The following is an 11,511-nucleotide window of genomic DNA, read 5'->3' on the forward strand; positions in this document are numbered from 1 at the left end:
GGGCTGCCGAGCAAAGCGTGGGCTGCCGAAGGCGGTGACGGGGCCGCGGATGAGCTGACCCGGACCGGCAGAAAAATGGAGACTGTCTGTCTGGGTTACGCAGGAGGCCTTGAGGAGGGAGGCTCTGCCTCCCAGATCGCAAATGAAAAGTAGGATTTCCCCGGCCCTGTGAACTCGGAGGCCTCTCTTCCCTTCTACGTGAGCAGGTGAGAGGATTCCTGGCCCCCAAATTCAGCCCAGGGCGGTAAGTTCTCAGCCATGTGTATCCCCTGCTTCCTAGGACATTTCATCATAGCTGCGTCGTTTTTGTCCCCTCTGCATCTTAATCTTCACAAATGCCTTCTCAGGACAGGTGGCATCTGTGAGGATCTGCTCTGCGGGGCTATTCGGTCAGCAGTGGACCCAGCACACAACGATTGTATCTCCTAACCGGTCTGCACAGCCACCTAACATTCTCAAGAATTCAGTGTTTGCAGAGGAGCAAGTGGGAAATGGGGAAGATGTGTCCGGCAGGACCAGCCACTCCTGAGGTTTTCGGAGTGTGTAGGTGCCCTGGACCCTGCTGGGGGCATGTGCGTTCGTGTGTGTGCACGTGCGCTCCTCTGTGTGTGCCCATGTGCCTGTGCATGCGTGTGTGCATGCATGCAGGTGTGTGAGTACGTTGACGTGTGCCTGCGTGGGAGAGGGAAGACGTAGCAGAGCTCCCCGTAATGGACGTTTTGCTAGCTGGGTCTTTCGTGGTCAGTAGACACCATTCAACCAGGCCACTTGGGCAGCCAGCAATTTCCACACCATGTTTTCTACAAGTCCATGTGGCCTCGGCTGTTTCAGATGAAAAACAGCCCAGGAGCTTCGCAGAGCCTTCACGATCTGCTGTCACTTAAATGTCAGCAGGTGGTCATACTGTCAGGGTGATCACTGGGTCAGATGACAAGGCCTGGCAGGAAAGTAATCCTCTTAGACTGTGGCCAGCTCCAAGGAAAGGGCTGAAATGTGCCCAAGTAGCTTCAACATTCCCTGGACCACCCCCCGCCCCACCCCGACCTCCGTGTGGGGTCCAGTGACAGACCTAGGTCCTTCTTGGCATGGAGGGAAGCCGGGCAGCTTGGAGCCACAGCCCAGTCGCTCGCGGGCTCCTCTGCCCGCCGCCATAGGAGGGGAGCAGCTCCAGGTTCAGTCCTGAACTTCCAGAGGTCATTGAAGTGAATTTCAGAAACCTTGAACCTGGAAACACCCACTTCCCACCCAGGAGGGCATGTGACTGGTCGGCCTCCTCCAGCGGCTCCTGCTGGTCTTCGCTGAGCCCGCCCGCACACCTATGTCTCTGCCTGTTCCATGGGCCTGTCTACCTTGGCCTGGTCAGAGGTGGTCAAGGGGAGCACGGCGGGCCACCGCCCACCAGACTGCGAAGCCAGCAAAGCCCCCAACCACTCTTGGAGCAGAATGCAAGGGGTCGGGCTGGAGGTATAGTGCCAGGGCTCAGGAGCCTCCCCTGAGGCAAAGAGGCCAGCCATGGGGTGGGGCGGGCAGAGCGTGGAACAGCACCCATGCCAGCCACTGGAGCTCTGATGTGGCTCCGAAACACCTCTCTGCACTCCTGGGGAGGGCCAGTCCAGACGTCTGTCGTCTTTTCCCAGTGGAAAGTAGTAAGCATGATAGTGATAATAGTAATAGTAATAGTAATAGGTAACATTTATTGAGCCCTCACTATGCAACAGTCAGCGTGTTAAAGGTTCTCCTGGATTAGCTCATTAAATCGCCATAACAACCTTAAGAGACAGGTACATAATTGGTCTCATCTTACATGTGTTAGAATAAAATGCTATGATATTAACTGAGGAATTTTCCCGAGCGAGCACCACACCCCTCCCTCCTCCCGTGGAGCAAGGCCTTCGTCGCCTCAGAAACCAGTCCTTGCCCACGAGTGGGGAGGACGTGAAATCGAGAACAAAGAACAAGCAGCTAACAAAAAAAAAAAACGGAGGAAACACAGACGTTGACCGTGTCTCCCGATAGGTATTGTAAAGTCACAGCAGAGACCGCCGTCTGGAAGGAAAGGCAGTGCCTTCCTGCAAGACGCCCTGAGTCAGAAACCGCCCTCGGGGGTTAGAGGAGCTGGAGGGACGAATTCGTGGGCTAGAAAGTGAGAGCCACGACTCTGCAGACCTGAGCGAGCTTGGCAAGCACGTCCAACCACTGTCTTACAGATCAGTATGAAAACATTTCCAAAGCCAGACACTCAGGAACCGTGTGTTTTCCATAATGGTTCAGATGAAATTATGTCGTCCGGCACATTTTAAAAGCGAGGAGCTTATTTCAAACCGGGGCACACTGTGGTTACGCTGTGCACTGTGCAAACTCAGTAAAGGAGAACAGGTAATGAAAACGGATACATCCAACAACTGCAATCACAGGTCACACATCCATCATCACCTCGACGAGTTCTCCGTCGGTTCTGGGAACTCTGGGTTGCATCTCCGGTGTGCAATTTAGGAGCTACGAGTTCTCCATTTCATAAAGGAGAGCTCAAAGCAGGAAATGCAGTTATTTCTTCTTTAAATATCTGCTGTCATTACCAGTCGGCAGTGACTAAATGGTATTATCATCTGTTGGTTCTTCGGGGACCTGTAATGGGTAAACCTTAGCAGGTTCATACCTAATTTTCTGTAGCATCATGGTTGGCGCGTGTACACGCCTGTCAAGGGCTGAGAATTAGTTATTGGACATTTTTATAGATAGAGACCAAGAAATGAAATAAAATCTCTGAACGGGTTTAAAACTACTGCTCAAAATTTTCTGATGAACTCCCATTACTATGAGAATAGAATCTAAATCTTCGTTTGGCTCACGAGGCCTCACATGATGGGGTCCAGCTCACTCTTCCACTCTGCGTCTTGCCTCTTCCCCTCCTTAGTGCGTCGGCAATCTCGGCCTTTAAGAGTTTTCAGAGATGCCAAGTTCTTTACCAACCCAGGGCTTTTGCACACGCTTCTCCTTCCCCCTGAGCCATTTCTCTCCACCCCACGCTCTCTGCCTGACTCTCTCTTTCTCATTCTTCAGGTCCCAATTTAAATATCACCTCTTCACCGAGGTTGGCTCTGAACACCTTTCCTTTTTAAATAAATTTCCAATTCTAGTTGACATTCAATATTATTGTATAATCGTTTCAGGGATACAGCATAGTGGTGAGACATTTATATAACTTATCATGTGGTCACCCCGATAAGTCTAGTACCCATCTGACACCGTACAGATAGTTGCTACAATATTATTGACTGTATTCCCTATGCTGTACTTTACATCCCTGTGACTATGTTTATATCTGGCAATTTGTACTTCTTTATCTCCTCCCATTTTTCACCCATCCCCCAAACACCCTCCCATCCGGAAATCATCAACCTGTTTTCTGTATCTATGAGCTTGTTTCTGTTCTGTTTGTTCATTTGTTTTGTTTTTCAGATTCTACATATAAGTGAAATCACGCAGTATTTGTCTTTCTCTGTTCGACTTATTTCACTTAGCATAATGCCCTCTAGGTCACAAATGGTAAGATTTCATTCTTTTTATAGCTGATTAAGAAATATCCCATTATTTTTTATGGCCGAGCAATATTCCATGGTATATATGGACCACTTCTTCTTTGTCCAGTCGTCTATCGATGGACACTTAGGTTGCTCCCATATCTTACCTACTGTAAATAACACTGCAGTGAACGTAGAGGTGCATGTATCTTTTTGAATTAGGGTTTTGGATTTCTTCAGGTAAATACTCAGGAGTGGAATTGCTGGGTCATAAGGTAATTCTATTTTTAATTTTTTGAGGACACTCCATACTGTTTTCCATAGTGGCTGCACCAATTTCCAATCCTACCAACAGTATACAAGTGTCCCTTTTCTCCACATCCTTGCCGACACTTGTTTGTTGATTTATTGATGACAGCCATTCTGGCAGGTGTGAGGTGATATCTCGTTGTGGTTTTAATCTGTATTCCTCCAATGATCAGTGACCCTGAGCATCTTTTCATGTCTATTGGCCATCTGTGTATCCTCTTTGGAGAAATGTCTAATTAAGTCCTCTGCCCATTTTTTAATTGGATCGTTTGTTTTCTTGGTGGTAGGTTTTACGTTACTTTGGGGTATTAACCTCTTATCAGATGTATCATTGGCAAATATCTTCTCCCATTTCCCCTCTTTCTCGAAGCAAAGACAATTTTCCTCGGCTCCGTCAGGGAAATGTGTGATGTTCTGTGCAAGCTGGAACGTGCCTGGGGTATCTCACGCTCCTTCCCGAGCTCAGCTTGGCAAAGCCTTTAAAAAATTTCTTACCCCAGATAATGATCTGGCTTCAACATCCTCCCTACTGAAGTGCCAAGCACACAGTAGGTGATCAGTAAACACTTGCTAAGCATGGACTGAAGGACCTGGTTGAGCTGGGAATATAGTTTAAATCTCATGAGCGCTTGGTAGTGATAGGACAGTCTAGGTTGGCATTCACTTCCCTAATCCTGGTGTGTGGAATGAGAGATCCCTTCTCTAAAACTATAAGGAAAATGCCATCCAGAGAAAGAAAATCCATAGTTCAAATGAAAATAAGATGGCGATAAAGTGACACACAAATATCTAGTTGTAAACGCTGAAGGGACTTAACTTAATCAAGCTAAAGGGCACAGCTTTTCTACTGCAGCATAATGTAAAGGCATTTTATTACTTTGGCAATTGGCAAAAAAAAAAAAGTCAAATGACTTTATGGGGCTTTTTTAAAATTACCTTTATTAATGCATGTAATATTGTTGAAAAATTATACTACAGAGTAAATGTTCCATCGAGCTACGCGTTGCCTGCAGGAATGTGTTGTGACTATACAGGGGTGACTACGTTACTGTCTTTACACTCGCTTTGCACTTATTACGGCTTTCGGAAACCCAGCTAGCACTGAGTACTTTAAAAGGTATGGGCAGCTTACAACAAAATGTACAGTATGGGTAAATTCGTGGAGCCTGGAAGTGCACCAACTGTCTTAGAGCGTGGTAACCTATCTGGGAGTCGTTTTAAGCCTTATTTTTCCAGATCCTTCTCATCTTTCTGATATGTCGATGTTTACTTTTAGAAACCTATTCTGGCTGATTTGAATAAATATAGTTTCGGGCTCTTGATGGGTCTTTTTGTATTTATCGTACTTTAATGCTTGGAAACAGAAGAGCTAATGGCCGAGGCATGCCAGGGAGGATGTGGGTAAAACCTTTCTCCTCTTCCCCCCGGTCATCCTGTACGCAGCTGTCTTGATAGGCTACGCATCTAGTTATGGTCCAGGGATTCCAAACGCAATCTCCCTTTGTCTGTCTGGTCGGCTCTGAGACGACCCTTTCGTTCTCCATGTTCTGATAATCCAGCCAGCATCATTTCAGGGCCCTGGGCTCCGACATCAGTGTTCCCATCCGTCCCTCTCCCGTCTTGCGGCCTCTCCTCAGGCCGGATCCCAGGGCCGCCCGACCTTCGTTCACTTTCATCTTGTTTCTGCTTAAGTCTCCTGCAGCTTTCGAAGCTCTAAGTCAAACGGATGGGCGTCATCTTGTCCTAATTTATGAGGCTCGTTCACGTCCTGCTGCCTGCCTGCTCTTCACATTGAATTCTACGAACTGGTTGAAGAAGCGGAGGGGGCGGGGGAGCCGAGAGACAAATAAGATGTAGAAAAAGGTAGGTCAGTGAGGCAAACTCATATTTACTGCACTGCTTACCTCTTAGATTGCTCCAGAGCTCCCGCTTTGGAGAAACATGCCTCTCTGCAGACCGAAGTCACCGCAGTCCCCATGAACCCACGATCCGTCGACAGCTGTCATGCTCGGCCCCCTCTGTTCTCACCGCAGCTAGCTCGGGCTGGGAAGACTTCCAAGTGCAAAATATGTCACACTTAGGCATAACTTTTACATTCTGTTGTTTCAGTAGTTCACACTCCCTTTCGCTGCTTATCTAACTCCCATCTCCTTGGTTTAGAATTTTCTTCAGAAACCCATCTTCATGTTGTTCTCTCAGCAATATGATGGAACATTGGGAGTATTGGGATCAAGTCGCTGAGAAGTAGCTGGTTGGGCTCATTAGCTGGGACGGAAGTGCAGGGCACGGTCCTGCTCAGGCCGGCGTCGGGTCTAGCTGGATGAGACCGAGCAATTTCTCTGCTGTGCTTGGGGGGCTACAAGAAGCCCCCTTCTCCCAGCACAGATCCTCCTCTGGCCTCCCATGGACCCGACTTACCACAATCTTGAGAATGCGTGTATTTCTACAGCCGGCGGAATGTCATGCCCGTCTATAGCAGCAAGTAACGATGATTTAAGATGGCTTATCTAATACATAGTCATTATTAACATCTATTTAAATCGGTTTAATATTTCTCAGTATGTAGATATAATATACATATGTAATACGTGTGCGTGCATATATACTCGTATATGTATTGTATGAATATGTACTCAAATTCAATCAAAAAGCATTCTGTTTCTACTGGGGCATCCCATCTTCTCCTTTTGTATGAGTTAAGCAGGTGTTCCGATCCCGTAAACAGTACAAAGCTAGAGTGATGGTACGTTTCCCAGACAACCAGAAAATGCCTAGTCACTGGGCGGAGCTCAGTTCGTCACCGTGCGTAATGCCGACCGCGAACCGCGAACGAACCGCGAGGCAGGCGCTGTGTTAACTGACAGGGAAACGGTGGTGAATACGACGTGGGCCCTCACGTCCTTCCTCAGCTAGTAGCCTGGCTTCTTGCTTCTCTGAGACGTGGAAGCCATCGGAAGATGAATTCTATCTGCTCCTGCTTTCCCATCTGCCAACCCGCTTGCTTTTTACTCTGCCTTCCATCCACTTAGGCTCTTATCCGAAGCCAGCTCTCTGCATTTGCACACTGGATCCCGTGCGCTCCTGCCTCCTCGAGGACGCCAGCCCACCACGTATTCTCTCTCTTCTCCATCGCCCGTTTTCCTCTGCTTCGAAGTCACTGATGACTTCGACCTGGCCCCATCCGCTGGCCCCTTCTCGGTCCTCATCTTATTGGATTGACTCACAGCTCTGCACACGATCGAGTGCTCCCTCCTCCCTGAAGCACTGTCTTCGTCTGGCACCGAGTCTGCATTCTCCCGGGTCTCCTTGTGCCTCGGTAGGTGCCCCCTCTCATTTATCTGTGCAGGTCTCTCGCCATCAGTTGAATCCATTCTTGGGATCCTTGTTCCTACGTTCACTTCATCCATTTTCATAAATACATATAGTTCAACTTTTCCACTGAATTTCAGACTCATGTATCCAACTTCCTCCTCAATGCAAACTCTTAGAGTTCTAAGACTTTTCTCAAACTCCGCATGTCCCCACTCAAACCTCTGATCGCTCCACGCTCGGAAGCTGACCCTCCCTGGGCTTCCCCAGTGCAGTTAATGGCAAGGCCATCACCCCTCTTGCAAAGACCAAAAATCTCGGTGCCATCTGCATCTCTTTCTTTCTCCCATGTTCAGTCTATCAGCAAAACCCATTAGATCTTCCTCCAACATGTCACCTAAGTCAGATCATGTCATTTCTCATAACTCTCCAGTGGTTTCCCATCCTACTCAGGAAAAACAAAACAAAACAAAACAAAACAAAAAACCCCGCAGTCCTTCCCATGGCTTCCAGGGCCCTTCGTGCCCGGCACTGCCCTCAGATGGCTCTCTGGCTTCATCTTGTGCCTCTTTCTTTCTGACTTACTTGCCTTCTCACTATTCTTGGAATCTCGCAAACTTAACCCACCTCAGGACCTTTGCACTTGCTGCTGGTCGTTCTGACCTGAACGCTGCTTCTCCAGATACCTGCATGGCTTGTTCCCTCACTTCCTTCAAGTCCCTGCTTAAATATTTTCTTGTCGGAGGTGTCCTTAGACTTCCCAGCACTGTTTTCTTGTCCCTTTTTACTCTATTTGAACTTTTTACTCACCACGTATCATTATTTGATATATGATATCTATATGTCTCTCTTTTCTCCTCCACCATTAGACCGTAATTTCCTGGGGGGCCATTTTGTTCATTGCAGTGTCCCCAGCTACTCAATAGATATTATTGTGAATGGAATCAAGAGCCCCGTCCCTCCCCTTCAGGAGCTCGCCGTCTAGCAGGGAAGACAGAAATACAAAAATACATTCACGAGGCAACGTAGAAGGTGCAGTGACAGGAACATGTGGGAGACAAAAGGAGACACAGTTATGACACCGACCTGGAGAGGATCAGAGAGAGCTTCCTGGAAGAGGTGATAGTCAGCTTTAAAATTACAGAGAGTTAGCTAGGAAAGGCGCATTTTAGGCAGGGGAACAGCAGGAGGAAATTTAGAGGATTCAGACAGTCCATGCTCCATGCTGGAACATGGGAGGAGCCAGCACAGGTAGAAACACATTCATAGGCATGAACTGAGAGGCCCGGAGAGGTAAGAGGTGCGGTTGGAGACCTAAACAGCCACGTCACGGAGCCAAGTTCATGAGCTTGGAACATAAATGGCAGGGAGACATTTCAAGCTTGTAAGCAAAGGTACGATGGTTTTATTCACTCAGAAACTCAATAACTTCTTTCGAATTAATGGAGGCCATGTGCCAGCTGCCAGGCAAAAGGCACTGGGGTCAGAGCGTTACAGCTGAGTAGGGGATGTCCGGTGAGCAGTTACAGTGCAGGGAGGGATGGGGCCAGATCACCTCCTGGCACAGTGCTGCACAGTCCGGAGAGAGACGCACAGGACACGGTGACAGATCAGCTGGAGGCTCATATTCCAGTTCAGAAGAGAGATGACAAAAGATCAGGCCCAGCGAAGGAGCGTGTTCCCAGAGACAGTTGACACCCCCCATATGCAGTCATCCTCAAAGGGAGAGCTTATCTGGGGTCTTCACTCCCCTGCAGGTGCTCCACCTCACGCCTGCTCTCTGCGAATGGATATGCCTTGCCTCCCAGGCGGCCAGAACCTTCCTGGGAAACCAGCACGTGGAGGATGCTTAGAAATTCAGTCTGGCTGCATCCTGAGAGCTTCCCATGCTGGTTCTCTGGGACCACATGCTGAGACACTTTACAAGAAAATTTAACAGAAAACAGATGGCAAATGTCGGGGGGCCTCACACAACTGAGAAAGCAAAGGAGTAAACCCGAAAACAAAGTACCAGGACCAGAGTTCCGACAGCAGGCAGAGAAGTGGTCGCCCCTCCTCTGCCCCTTGGCTGGACGGAATGGGAGACGCCTGACCTCCCGCAGGAGCAGCTCTGGGCTCCGGGACCTGTCGGTCGGCGTGGTGCTTAGACTGACGGGCGGATGGTCCCACAGCTCTTCATGCTGGTCCTTCACTCTGAATATTCTCTGAGCTTATTACAACAGCTCAGAACGAACACTCTAAATTTAGACCCAAACTATTTCATGTTTCCAAGGGAACCGTAAATTACTTTGTGAATGTATATACAACACAGCCAGCAAACTCCGCTTGGTGAAGCCCTCTCTCGCACTCGGCATCTGAAGGCGCCACAGAAATTGTTGCCTTGTCCAGGCTCCAGGACAGCTGACAGCCTCAGACAGATTGCTTGTGCCTCCCCATAGGACACTTCTGTAGGAGACACTGCTGTGGGTGCAAGGCATTCGAACCTTCAGCTGCTGTAGCTTGAACTCCCCAAAGTCCCACGTTGCACTGATGAAGGGTTCCTTGGGTGGAGAACAGGGACTAGGAAGTCCCACGGCTTACTACGGGCCACCTAACGTGGGAGCGCCCAGGCTGTCCCTCAGAGCATCAGTGTCCTACCCGATCGTGAAGACAGACGAGCCGATGACTCAGGAAGGAGGGGAGGAGCTTGGGAAACAGTTTCTGATGAGTGTAGTGACTCGCTTAGGACTGAGTTCGGTTGTAGTAAAGAGACCGGAAATAGCAACAGCTTACACGACATAAAAATTTATGTCTCTCTCACGAATAAGAAACCCAGAGACGACCTGTCGAGGGCTGGTATGCAGACGCAGAGTGCCATCGCGAACGCAGACATCTTCCCTCTCCTCTCGGCTCTTCTTACTGTGTAGTTTTCATCCTCGAGTTCACCGCATGGTGCAAGATGGCTTCTGGTGTTCCGGTCATCACGTCCATGCTCCAGTCAGCGGGAAAGAGGAAGGCAGAAGAGGGAAGAAAAGGCTGCAGTCCTCAGCTGGTCAGCTTCCTCTCTGCAACTTTCCCAGAGTCCCACACACTGCTCTGCTTACATCTCACTGGCCCAGCCTCGATTGAGACATGCAGCCTTTTAGCTGGATGCGATATGGCCCTCAATAGTATTACGTGTTTGCCACCAAGAGAGGAGAGAATGAGTGTAGGGCGGAGCCTGCCCGCCTGGGTTAGCTTGTGATCCTCTGAGGAGCGGAGGCCCTCGTGCCCCTCATGTAACACTGTGGAATCTAAAATAATAGCAAAGACTCAGCAAGATGAATGAGTCCCAAAAGAATAAAAGGGCTTTGAGAAGGAGAGAAAGGGAAGAATGACTGAGGAGGAAAGGAAAAGGAAATGAAAGCAGAGAGAGGGGAAGGAGAGGGGACAGGAGAGCAGGGAATAAGCCAAAGAGACATCGAGAGGAGGCCAGAGAAAGGAGAGGAATGAAAACGGAACGCGCGCTTCTCGGGGTGCCTCCCGTTTCCATCCTCAGGGGTAACCCGCTACCTGGAGAAGGGGTGACTTCCTCTTTCTCAGGCCTGGGGCCTTCTGTGCTCTCCTAGGAGCACGGCTCCCTGCTTCCGCTTCAACCACAGAGATTCTGGCTCCTTCTCCTGCGACGCCTTGAAAATGAGACTAGCCAGGTCCCTCTATCTCCGGGCTGCCCTTGACCGTGAGCTGTCATCAGACCAAGCACCCTGGAACACAGCATGTGAGCTCAGGGTTCTCTGCTACACAACCAGACACACGCCAGGTGTGGAAGGTGCCGCTGACTTAGCTCCCCCACCCCCGGACTGACCTCTCCAACGTGCTGTTCTCTGTGCTTTGCCTCCTGCTCCCCAGGACACGCACCCCTGCGTCGGGACTCCCGGTCAGCCGCCCCATCCCCTCTCCCGCCCTCCCCAGAGGAGGGGGCTCAGCCACATTTCTCCTCGTATCTTGCCAGGTGGGCGGCAATGCCTCAAGCTTTGGCAGAAGGTGTTGGTGTTCTCACCTCCCCCGGTAGCCTGCAGAGAGAGAGGTAGTTTGTGGTCCACGAGCAGTGAGGGCTGAAGACCAGCCAACCTGCTACCTAGGTTACCCAGGAAGCATCACCTGGCACAGAAGCGAGATTTGGTGTCCCCCAGCTTTTGACCCTGAGGCCACACATTGAGGAACAAGGACCACACTGAGGAACGAGGGCCTTCACCCCTACGATCGTGCTACGAGGCATTGGTTCCTTCCCGCCCTGCCTGAAGCCAGACCCCAATGCGAGAGGAGAGTCACTGTCTGCAGAGGCTCTCCTGGCCACCTGAGAGGAAGGGTGTCCATGCTGGTTAACTTGTCTTTATTCTGGAGCTCCAGTGGG

Source organism: Pteropus alecto, unplaced genomic scaffold, assembly GCF_000325575.1.
Source record: "Pteropus alecto unplaced genomic scaffold, ASM32557v1 scaffold101, whole genome shotgun sequence".
Lineage (NCBI taxonomy): Eukaryota > Metazoa > Chordata > Mammalia > Chiroptera > Pteropodidae > Pteropus > Pteropus alecto.